Source organism: Amblyomma americanum, unplaced genomic scaffold (genome assembly GCF_052857255.1).
Source record: "Amblyomma americanum isolate KBUSLIRL-KWMA unplaced genomic scaffold, ASM5285725v1 scaffold_100, whole genome shotgun sequence".
Lineage (NCBI taxonomy): Eukaryota > Metazoa > Arthropoda > Arachnida > Ixodida > Ixodidae > Amblyomma > Amblyomma americanum.
In genome coordinates, this window is record NW_027526572.1 from 201,375 (window position 1) to 212,500 (window position 11,126).

General features: G+C 46.5%; 2 pseudogenes; both read right to left on the reverse strand.

Annotated features, from left to right (window-relative positions):
• Nucleotides 1-920: 920 nt before the first annotated feature.
• Nucleotides 921-11,126, reverse strand: part of LOC144112424 (tubulin beta-1 chain-like) — a 111,528-nt pseudogene continuing 101,322 nt past the window's right edge.
• On the reverse strand, nucleotides 7,182-8,099 carry LOC144112426 (uncharacterized; annotated as a pseudogene).

Below are 11,126 nucleotides of genomic sequence, written 5' to 3' on the forward strand. Positions count from 1 at the left end.
TACCGAAAAAAATATTTTTGGGAATTACTTCGTCTTCCCTGAAACACCTCGCAGGAGCAAAAACGAGTCACGTTTGCAAACACAGCTAAGACTGCCTACACATGCATTTTCGCCACACGTGGCTTTTTAGAACGACTGGTCACGGCTTCATATCTTTTTTATTTCTCTGATGTATAAGTAAACTTCTTTAAGCTCTGAAATTACACGAAGGAAAAAAAGTTGACCCGGACGTGATTCGAGCACGCAGCCTTCTCATCTGGAGTCAGACGCACTACCTTTGCGCCACTGTCCCTGTTTTTTTTTTCTTGTTTTATTCCCGACTCCAGCAAGTCATTTACAAACCAATACACGCTAACAACACAACACAGATGCTAAACTACGTCGCCCGTACTTGGGGTTACGTAAACACATTAACATTCGCGCATGTATAACAAAGCTTCCATTCTTGGATGCCACTCAGGCACTGGTTATTGTATCTTGTGGCCTTCAATAACTCTTCCAACAGATTTACGGAAATGCTCTCTTATCGGCCTCGCCGTCAATGTCCGCATGTCTGTCTGTCATCCTGGATCACCAAATACTGTGCAGGCGCAATATCATGACCATGTCGAAATTAACCCCGTGTTCATTGTCAACAGGCAAAAATCTGAATCCGAAAGCATCCAAAGCTAAGTATTTTTTAATCATGTGTTGTAGAATGTCCCAAAAGAAAAAGGCTTCCCAACAATATAAAAAGTGTTCAATAGTTTTCGGCTTTCGGAATATCAAACAATTATTTCCCCCAACTTACAAAAAAACCCTTCTCTCCTAGATACATCTTGACTTCAAGAGTGTTCGTATGGAGCTTAAAAGAGAAACTTTTAACTCCACCTGGTAAAGCCATCCTTTCCACTCGCTTTATAACTGTCTGCCGTCAACCTTCACAGTACAACAACCTGTAATATGGGACCGGAAGAAAAACATCACATAGGTCCTTATAAAGTTTCTTTCGCGATGCTGCTGACAGATATTCCATTAAAAATCGGTCTTGCAACACGCGATATGCCATGTACACCTCTCTAAGGAACCCGAAAATGCCCCCTTGCATAGTCGTCGAACTAACAACTAAATTTGGCAAGACCCTACCCAACCTAACTTGACACATTGCGCAGAAAGGGATCATTCACGCCCCGAAAGAACATAAATCGATTCACCAACTGGCGCAGATACAAATGCGCCAAACCTGCTCTTCCAGAGCGGACACCATCAGATTGATTCGCCGTGTCCGCTCCCAAGTGCTTCTCCATATAAAACCCACAAAAACCCGGTGCAACCTCTGCACATTGATTCGAGAAGAATGAATTGCTTGACTAACATACCAAAGCTTGGTTACAAAAAATATGCTACATATTGTGGCACGCGCAAAAATAGACTAACTGAAGCCTTTTAGCCTGTCGGCCTTTTCACGTGCTTCAGCAGCTTCGCGTTTCCAATGCGGCACACTGTCGGGATGATTCCCCAGCGGCAATCCTATATATTTTACTGGGGTTACTGTCCAAGGCATGTTCGCGAAAATTGTTAGGGTTGTGGGCCAGTCGCTGTGCCAGAACCCCAAACATTTAGCCCAGTTCACAGCGCTCTCACTCACAGAGCAAAGGTTTTTCACAGTTTCAACCACAACACGAACGCTTTCGTAGTCAGCACAAAATACGGCAATGTCATCTGCATACGTAAGAACGCGGACCTCGGCCGCATGCACACGGAAACCATGAATACTGCTGCTTTGAATTATGCTCAAACAAAACGGTTGAATATACAAACAAAATAGCAATGGTGAAAGGAGGCAACCTTGAGTCACAGAGTGTTGAACTCGGATGCGCGAACCCACCCCTTCATTTACCATAAACCGCGTCGTGCGTCCCCTGTACGCCGTGGCTATGCCCTGGCAAAAGGCTGATCCGACATTCACGTGCTCTAACAGGGATGCAGCGATGGCGTAAAGGTAAAACATCCGCCTCGCGTGCAAGAGGACCGGGGTTCAAATCCTGGTGCCGCGCAATTCTCCACCGGGTTTCAAAAAAAAAAAAATCCGCGTGTCGATGGAATTGCATAACCAGGCCTGGGTTGCGACCTCATCTCGGTGACCAGAACCGACAAAGCACTCTCTCACCAGAGCAGGATTTGGCCGCCCTGGTGTAGTACTTGGCCACAACCTTCTATGATCAAACGAATTAACCCTCGGCCCTCAGTCCCCAGCGGCTGCGGAGCAACTGACCACGGCGGCGGTCAGACCTGTGACGCAGCGGAGGGTGTTAAGAATCTCTGGCTCCGGACATTCCGCCATTGGAATCTGAACCTGGCAACGTTTAACGCTAGAACTTTATCTACTGAGGCTAACCTAGCAGTGCTGTTCGAGGAACTAGCGGGAATTAAATGGGATGTGATAGGGCTTAGCGAAGTTAGGAAGACAGGTGAGGCGTATACAGTACTACAGGATGGACACATACTGTGCTATCGCAGATTAGAGGACAGACGAGAACTAGGTGTGGGATTCCTCATTAATAAGGATATAGCAGGCAACGTAGAGGAGCTCTATAGTATTAACGAGAGGGCAGCAGCTATAGCAATTAGGCTGAATAGAAGGTACAAGCTGAAAGTGGTGCAGGCCTACGCACCCACATCCAGCCATGATGACCAGACCGTTGAAAGTTTCTATGAGGACGTAGAATCGGCAATGAATAAAGTAGAATCGCAGTACACTGTACTGATGGGCGACTTCAACGCGAAGGTGGGCAAGAAGCAGGCTGACGACCACGCGGTAGGTTTCTATGGGATAGGCTCTTGAAATAGCAGGGGAGAGTTATTAGTGGAATTCGCGGATAGAAATAATTTACGGATCATGAATACCTTCTTCCGCAAACGAGAGAACAGGAAGTGGACCTGGAAGAGCCTCAATGGTGAAACTAAAAATGAAATCGACTTCATACTATGCGCTAAACCTGGCATCATTCAGGATGTGGCCGTCCTCGGAAAGGGGCGTTGTAGCGACCATAGAATCGTAAGGTCTAGAATTAGCTTGGACTTGAGGAGGGAACGGAAGAAGCTAGTGAAGAAGACCATTAAAGAGTTAGCCGTAAGAGGGAAAGCACAGGAGTTTAGGATAGCGCTGCAAAACTGATATTCGGCTCTAACTGAGGAAGACGATCTTGATGTTCATTCAATGCACGATAATCTGATATCAATAATTACGGAGTGCGCAGTAGAAGTAGGTGGTAGGACAGTTCGAAAGGATACCGGGAAGTTATCTCAGGTAACGAAAGATCTGATTAAGAAGCGCCAAAGCATGAAGGCGTCTAACCCTACGGATAGAATAGGACTAACGGAGCTATCAAAGTTGATAAATAAGCGCAAGGTAGCCGACACAAGGAAGTTTAATATGGAGAGAATCGAGCATGCTCTAAAGAATGGAGGTAGTTTAAAACCAGAGAAGAGGAAACTAGGCATAGGTAAAAACCAGATGTAGCATTAAGAGACAAGCAGGGCAATGTCATTAGCAATATAGATAAGATAGTTCACGTAGCCGAAGAGCTCTATACAGACCTGTACACTAGCCAATGTAATCAGAGCGCTAATGAGAAAGACAGCAGTGCACAGCAATGCGTCATCTCGCCAGTAACGAAAGAAGAAGTAAAGAAAGCCTTAGAAGCAATGAAAAGGGGAAAATCAGCTGAAGAGGATCAGGTAACAGCAGATCTGTTGAAGGATGGAGGGGACATCATGCTAGAAAAACTAGCCACCCTGTATACGCAATGCCTTATGACCTCGACTGTACCAGAAGTTGGAAGAATCAAACATTATCTTAATTCATAAGAAGGGAGACGCAAAGGACTTGAAAAGTTACAGGCCGTTCAGCTTACTATCCGTTGCCTACAAAGTATTTACTAAGGTAATCGCTAATAGAGTCAGGGCAACGTTAGACTTTAATCAGCCGAATGATCAGGCAGGCCTTCGTAAAGGATATTCCACAATCGATCATATTCACACTATCAATCAGGTGATAGAGAAATGTGCAGAATATAACCAACCTCTATATATAGCTTTCATTGATTGCGAGAAAGCATTCGAGTCAGTGGAAACCTCAGCAGTGATACAGGCATTGCGTAATCAGGGGGTAGAATAGCCTTATGTCAAAATACTGGAAGATATATATAGCAACTGCACAGCTGCTATAGTCCTCCATAAAGACAGCAATAAAATTCAGATTAGGAAGGGCGTCAGGCAAGAAGACATGATCTCGCCAATGCTGTTCACCGCATGTTTACAGGAGGTATTTCGAGGCTTGAATCGGGAACAGTTGGGAATAAGAATAAAATGTAGAATACCTAAATAATCTGCGATTTGCTGATGACATTACCTTGCTGAGTCACTCAGGAGGTGAACTGCAAATCATGATCAATGAGTTAGACAGGCAGAGCAGATCGATGGGTCTAAAAATTAACATGCAGAAAGCCAAGGTAATGTCCAACAGCCTAGCAGGGGAACAACAGTTCACAATTGGTAGCGAGAGCCTAGAAGCTGTGACGGAATATATCTACTTAGGGCAGGTAGTGACAGCTGATCCGGATCATGAGAGGGAGATAACTAGAAGGATAAGAATGGGGTGGAGCGCATATGGCAAATTCTCGCAGATCATTAGTGGCAGTTTACCAATTTCCCTCAAGAGGAAAGTGTACAACAGCTTAATCTTACCGGTACTCACCTACGGAGCAGAAACGTGGAGGCTAACGAAAAGAGTTCAGCTTAAGTTAAGGACAACGCAGCGAGCCATGGAAAGAAAAATGATAGGTGTAACGTTAAGAGACCGGAAGCGGGCAGAGTGGGTGAGGGAACAAACACGGGTTAATGACATCCTAGTCGAAATCAAGAGACAGAAATGGGCTTGGGCAAGGCATGTAATGCGAAGGCAAGATAACCGCTGGTCGTTAAGGGTAACGGAGTTGATTCCAAGAGAAAGTAAGCGTAGCAGGGGGCGGCAGAAGGTTAGGTGGGCGGAAGAGATTAAGAAGTTTGCAGGCAAAAGGTGGATGCAGCTGGCAAAAGATAGGGTTAATTGGAGAGTCTTGGGAGAGGCATTTGCCCTGCAGTGAGTGTAGTCAGGCTGATGATGATGATGATGATGATGATGAACAGAGAGAACAAGAGGTCATGTGGCACCCTGTCAAAGGCTCTCTCTAGATCGATCTGGAACATTGCGATGCTTTTCATGCATGGCGTCGCAACACTCGAGCACAGACCGGGCTGTGTGGATGTTGGTATATATGGTATGGCCTTTAATACCACAGGTCTGATGTGGCCCTACTATTTTTTGCATAACATTTTAGAGCCATTTAGCCAGAATTATCATGAAGATCTTATAGTCTACATTTGTCAGTGATATTGAGAGGTAAGCGGTAAATTGTCGCAGTTTAGTTTTATCGTCGCTTTTTGGTATTAAAATCGTGTGGGCTGTTAGCAATGACGAGGGATGCATATCTTTGTCGTAAGCCTCATTAAACAACGTAGCCAAAATTTGTGCAAAATCATTCTCAAATGCCTTATAGAGCGATGCTACTAGCCCATCTGGTCCTGTAGACTTTCCAGGGTTGAGGTCTTGTATGGCTTTCCGCACTTCTTCGGTTAAAATAGCCACTTCTAACCATTCTTTCGTTTCATCACTAAGCTCGGAGTAAATAACACCGTTCCACTCTATTTTCAGTATGTCATTCTTGTGGGCATGACTCTTTTCTAAGCCCAGAGCACGTTTCATGGGCATTTCGCCCGCTATCAGGCGTTGTGCCCTCGCCCTCACGATCGCTCCTTGATACCGCTCCGCATCTATGGTCTCTAGTTTCTGCTTAACGGAGTGTAATTCTTCGATGCATGCTCCTGACTGCTTGCCCACTTGCGCTGTCAAAAACCTCACGTCATCTGTAAGCATATTTTCCTTCACTCTTTCTTTTTGCTTTATATCGCACGATCGTTCAATAGCTGTCATTTTCATTGCCTGCTTAAATTTTCCCACTTCACTGCTAGAAGTTCATTCTGCACGCTCCATAAAAATATCATCTTTCAGCAGCTTTTCAATAAGTTTCCAGTTTTCCCACACAAATTTGCTTTTCGTTCCTTTTGCTTTCCCTACATGGAAGGCAACAAGACAATGGCCATTAAACAGCATTGGTTGTACAAGGCATTCGCAGCAGAATGGTATCAGTTCGGCAGATACGTTCGCCCGATCCAAGCGTGCGTGTCTCGTTCCCTGGAAATGTGTAAAACGAACGCCAGAACCACACCCGAGACAATCGCCAACATCTTCGAGATGACAGCGATCAATTGCGTCCCCCAAACAGGCAGTACTTGCATCTCTATAGGGAGTCGAATTCGTGTTGTCGCGTGCCATGCTTACGTAGTTGAAATCGCCAAGACAGACGACCAGAGGTCTGTATCACAATAGTTTCTAACTGTCTCAAAAAGTTTTCGCCTCTCTTCCACGATAGTGTGCGCGTAAATACAGATCACGCGCCATTCCAGACCACCAAATATCATGTCACAGAGAACCCAACGACCGGAAATACAAATCTGAACTCATTCCACAATCGCTGCCAGAGACTGGTGGATCAAAATCATGCACCCTGGCGAAGTACCGACCGCATGAGTAACGCAAACATCGTATCGGCTGCTGAACGGACACACCATACTGTCGGTCTGGTCTAGTCTGGATTTTGGTTTCTTGTGCCGCTACAATATCCAATTCCTGCTCAGTCACGAGTCGTAACAGCTGATTTTTCCTCCTCCTGGATGAAGGACCTCTGACATTGACCGTGGCTACGGCGAGGTGTCTTTCAAAAGCCGCCATCGCTTAGCAAGATCGAGCCACCAGCACGGCGCTTACCTTTGTACGCACAATATCGCGCCGTGTATTGTCGTGCCGCCATTATTACGACTTTGAGTTATCGTCGCGAGGAAGCGACGACGATCGTTGCCCGCTGGTGAAATCGTTGCTTTTTCACCTCGCCGGCGCTCCGCTGGCTTTGTAGCAGACGTTGCCTTTGCTCCGGGGTCATTGCATCGACGTCGTCGCGGCGCCGTTTAGCAGCAGCAGCAGGGTCGACCTCCATAGATTCCCCGTTGCCTTTTCCAGCGGGGCGTGGGATATCCTGCGTTTGCTAGGTAACCTTGTTCATGACTGCCGCCTCGGGTGGGCTGAACGGTGGTTCAGCAGTCTGTGGCGTGTCGTTTTCCTTGTCGCGCTTCAATGCAGCCGTTAGGGTCTCTACCACTGGGCTGGAGACGACCTGCTCAATTTCATTCTCGTCCATATGCAGCTCACTGTTTTCGCCGAGTTTTCCTCGCCCAGCCGCGTGGGCGTATGAAGTAATGCATTCAGCCTCTTCGTGCCCGTTCTCGTTGCAATGGATACAATTGGGCACCTTGCAGTCACGCCTAATGTGGCCTGTGTTGCGTCAGCGGAGACATATCGGCGCACGCACAGGCACGACGAGTAGCACTTTCCCGTTCCCGATACGCATCTGATGGGGTAGGCGCTCGAGGCTTGCACCTTCTCGTAGAACCAGCCGCACAACTCTAGTAGTCGAGTCAGCGTTCTCAAACCCGCTGGTCTTCCACCTATCGCTCGAGACATCTTTCACTTCGCCGTACTCGGCGAGCGCCCGCCTCAGAGTTTCGTTGCTCACGCTCAAAGCGCACCAATGCGCCTTCAGCCGCACTTCATGCGTTTCAGGGTCAAAAACTACGCAAGCCTTCCCTTTAACAGTGATAAGCCCGGTGTAGAGCAACTTTTTCTTGGCCTCCTCTCTGCGGAAATTCACTAACCAGACGTGCGACATATCGTATGCTCCGATACCACCCACCTATTCGATGACGCCGGCTTCTTTCATCGGCTGGCGGAAATCTTTAATCCTGTAAGGCCTTCTAGCGGTGTCGCAATGAAGAACAACCATTGTTTTCAGTCCTTCGCCGGTAGGCAGGGGCGGCAGAACAATCCTGTAGTCTTTCAAACCTTCCAAAAACGATGTTCCGCGGTCAGCATCGGCCGTTATCACAGCTCGCGTTGACCCAGCCATCCTGCGCACTTTAATGACCGTGGCCGGAAGCAGAATGTGCCACCGAGTCCAGCTGCTAACGTTTCACAGCTGACTTCTCTTTCAAGCAGCACAAAAGACGCAATTTAGGGTGTGCCTTAATGAGAGGAAAAAAATAGGATATTAATAATTTTTCTCCTTTGTTCCGGTGACCTGGTGAATCTGGTTTTATAGCCCCGCTGTTAGGGGATCAGTGCTGCTGTGTCCATTGGCGCTGGAGGAGTAACACGACTGGTGACGGCTAGCCTCGCGGCGCTAGTGATCACCACACAGGCGCCATGAAGTCAGCACAAACGCAGGCCTCCGCCGCAGAACCAACTCAGCCGCACACGTGGTCCTCGTGACGCGATGTCGCCGTCACCATGCATCGAAACGAAGACCATGCAGGCGCAATCGCAAATTGACAACTCGCCTAATTATGCATTAAAAAGTGTAAATACCAAAACTATGCAACAGCTGCGCTGCATGAACGCATTGTTGAGAAATGTAACCCCCCCTCCCCCCTATGCATTTTTTCATACTTTAAGTGAGCACTGGAAACACCGTATAAAACATGCAGATTGATCAACTAGGTGCTTGGGTCTAACACATCCGGTGGTAGTCGACAGATGAGGGAAAATGGACCGAAATGATTGTGATCTCCGGGACAGCGGCCGGTGCTCATGGAGACCGCGCGCCTCTTGGGATACACTGAATCATTGCTGCCGAGTGGGCGCACAGACAATCAAGGTTCTTTTTTCGCATGGCAACGCGAGTTCCTTTTATGGGAGCTACTCTGTGTGGTATTTATTTTCGCTGCTTTAACTCAGAGGCTCTGCAGAGCTCCCTTACGGCCGACGCCAAGCAGACAATTGCCGCCATATTACATTTACGTGGTTAGTATAATCATAAATAAAATAGACGCCAACCAAAATGCCTGTACCGTCCAGCAGATGCGCACAAAAAAGATTATTAAAACACTTTCTAATAAAAATGCATGAGTGCTCCACGAGCGGCGGAGTGATAGTGACTCATAAAGAACTTGATTGTTCTTAGCAACGTGTGCTACTTCAAGTCCAAGCGCTCGCCTTAGGCTCTTTCGGTGCAAACTTTCAAGCTGCTCAAATTGGGAAACAGATGGAAATATTAAACGTGGTTGCTACGTTATGCGCCTCACTACCATCATGGAGTCTGGTCATTGAGGATGGATTATTTCCTCCTTGTTCACCTTGCAAGGATCAAATTGAGGCGCGAATGCAGAGATCGGTCAATCGAGTCCGCAGCTCGTCGCCAATGAAGATGGGAGTGAGGAGATGGGCGCTTGGTGAAACTTATGTAACTAACTCAACATTCCTTAAGCGACTCACAGAAACATGGTTTACTTCTAGGGCTTCGATTAAAATTTTTCGTAGGAAGGTACGCCTACGCCCGATGCTTCGAAGTTCCGGCAGTGGTAGTTACTCGTATTAAGCGCGCTTTGGCAACACAAAGAAACGTCGCAGGAGTTACCGTTTGCTCGCTTTGATTGCGATAACACCACACTTCATTGCATTAGTCGGTGGAAAGTTTAGCACATAAAAATGGAAGCTCACGCGTGTTGCAATCTTGCAGACGGTAGCTTAAAGCGCGTCTCGTTTCGGCCGTTATGAAAGAAGCCCAAATTTGGCATCCACAAATGCGCTTCCACGCCCACGCCGATGCGGGGCGCACTTATCTCAGTTCTGTAGGCCGCAGTGCCGTTTTAGCTGACACAGAGACGAGAGTATATGGGCTTTCGAACAGATATTTGCCGAGTCCGTATACACTGGCGGCTTCCGGTCCAGCTTCCCGACTAGTTGCTTACTTAAAGCATCTCGTTTTTCGTTGCTTCGCTTAATAGTCATTTGATTGCCACTGGAAGTTTCTCTAAAATACAAGACCTTAAAGAAACACAAACTATGCACTCTCCCAAGAGCGGGGAAAATAATTCAGCACTGTCTCTACGTAATATCGTGGGAGAAACCATATTCTGCACGCTTTGTCGTAAAACAAAAAAAAGGTTTAAATACAACAGCTAATTTTCTTGCTTGGTTTAGTGTACAGTCAACTGGAATGTCCTGCAGAAACACGACCAGTGCAATCATCCAAGAGTTTGGAAGAAAAAACAAACTTTGCTGTTGCTCTTTAACAACGCTGGGCAATAAAAAATTTAATTGTGCAACCTTTTAAAAATGGAGTCTGCATTGCATACAGGGCCATAACAGAATTAGCGGCCAAAAAGGGTGACCTAATTTGTGATTAGGAGGCTGCTTGCTCCTCACACATGCTATTTTTGAAAGCGCTCAGGCGGTGCCTTCACCGCTGTTAAGGCAATGCTGAACGTGTGTCCATGCAATGAACAAAGCATTCAATCATTCATTTGTCCAAAATAAAGTTCGAAATAAATTAGCATAAACCAGGGACAAATTTACATTTTGCAAAAGCGCTCAATTGAGTATCACTAAAACATCGTCAGAAACTTCGTCTAGAAAGCATATGCATTTAGTACTCAACCTTTCGCAGTCGCAACGTGTACAAATTTTTTGAACAGCTGTAAACTTCCTACCGAATCTCCTAGGCAAACAGGTGGAAATTTGAAAGTAAGAAGAAGAAAGGTAAAGGCACCAGAGAATCTGATGTATATACCATTGATTTCTACCACGTTCCATTTTCATGTAATTTTGTAGATAAAGAAGAGGCACTACGTCTACTATTGTGTTCTAACTTAATGGTTTGCCACGTACGCAATTCATAAAAAGAAAGCGAGCTGAAATGTAAAATGAAACCGAAATGTCGCGCGCACGCAAAACACCCGAATTCTCGCGGTCACTGAAGGAGCGAACGGCTGTACTTTCTGTGCATAAAATTCGCATAGGTAATCTTAGCGTCTTCGTGCCTCAATGAGCGTGAGCTCAGCCCTCGGCATCGCTTGAACCTCCGAGCGGCGTGATAATAGAATCGTTATCGGAGCACTTTCGATTCGGTGACGTCACTTCGCGTCGATATTTATGG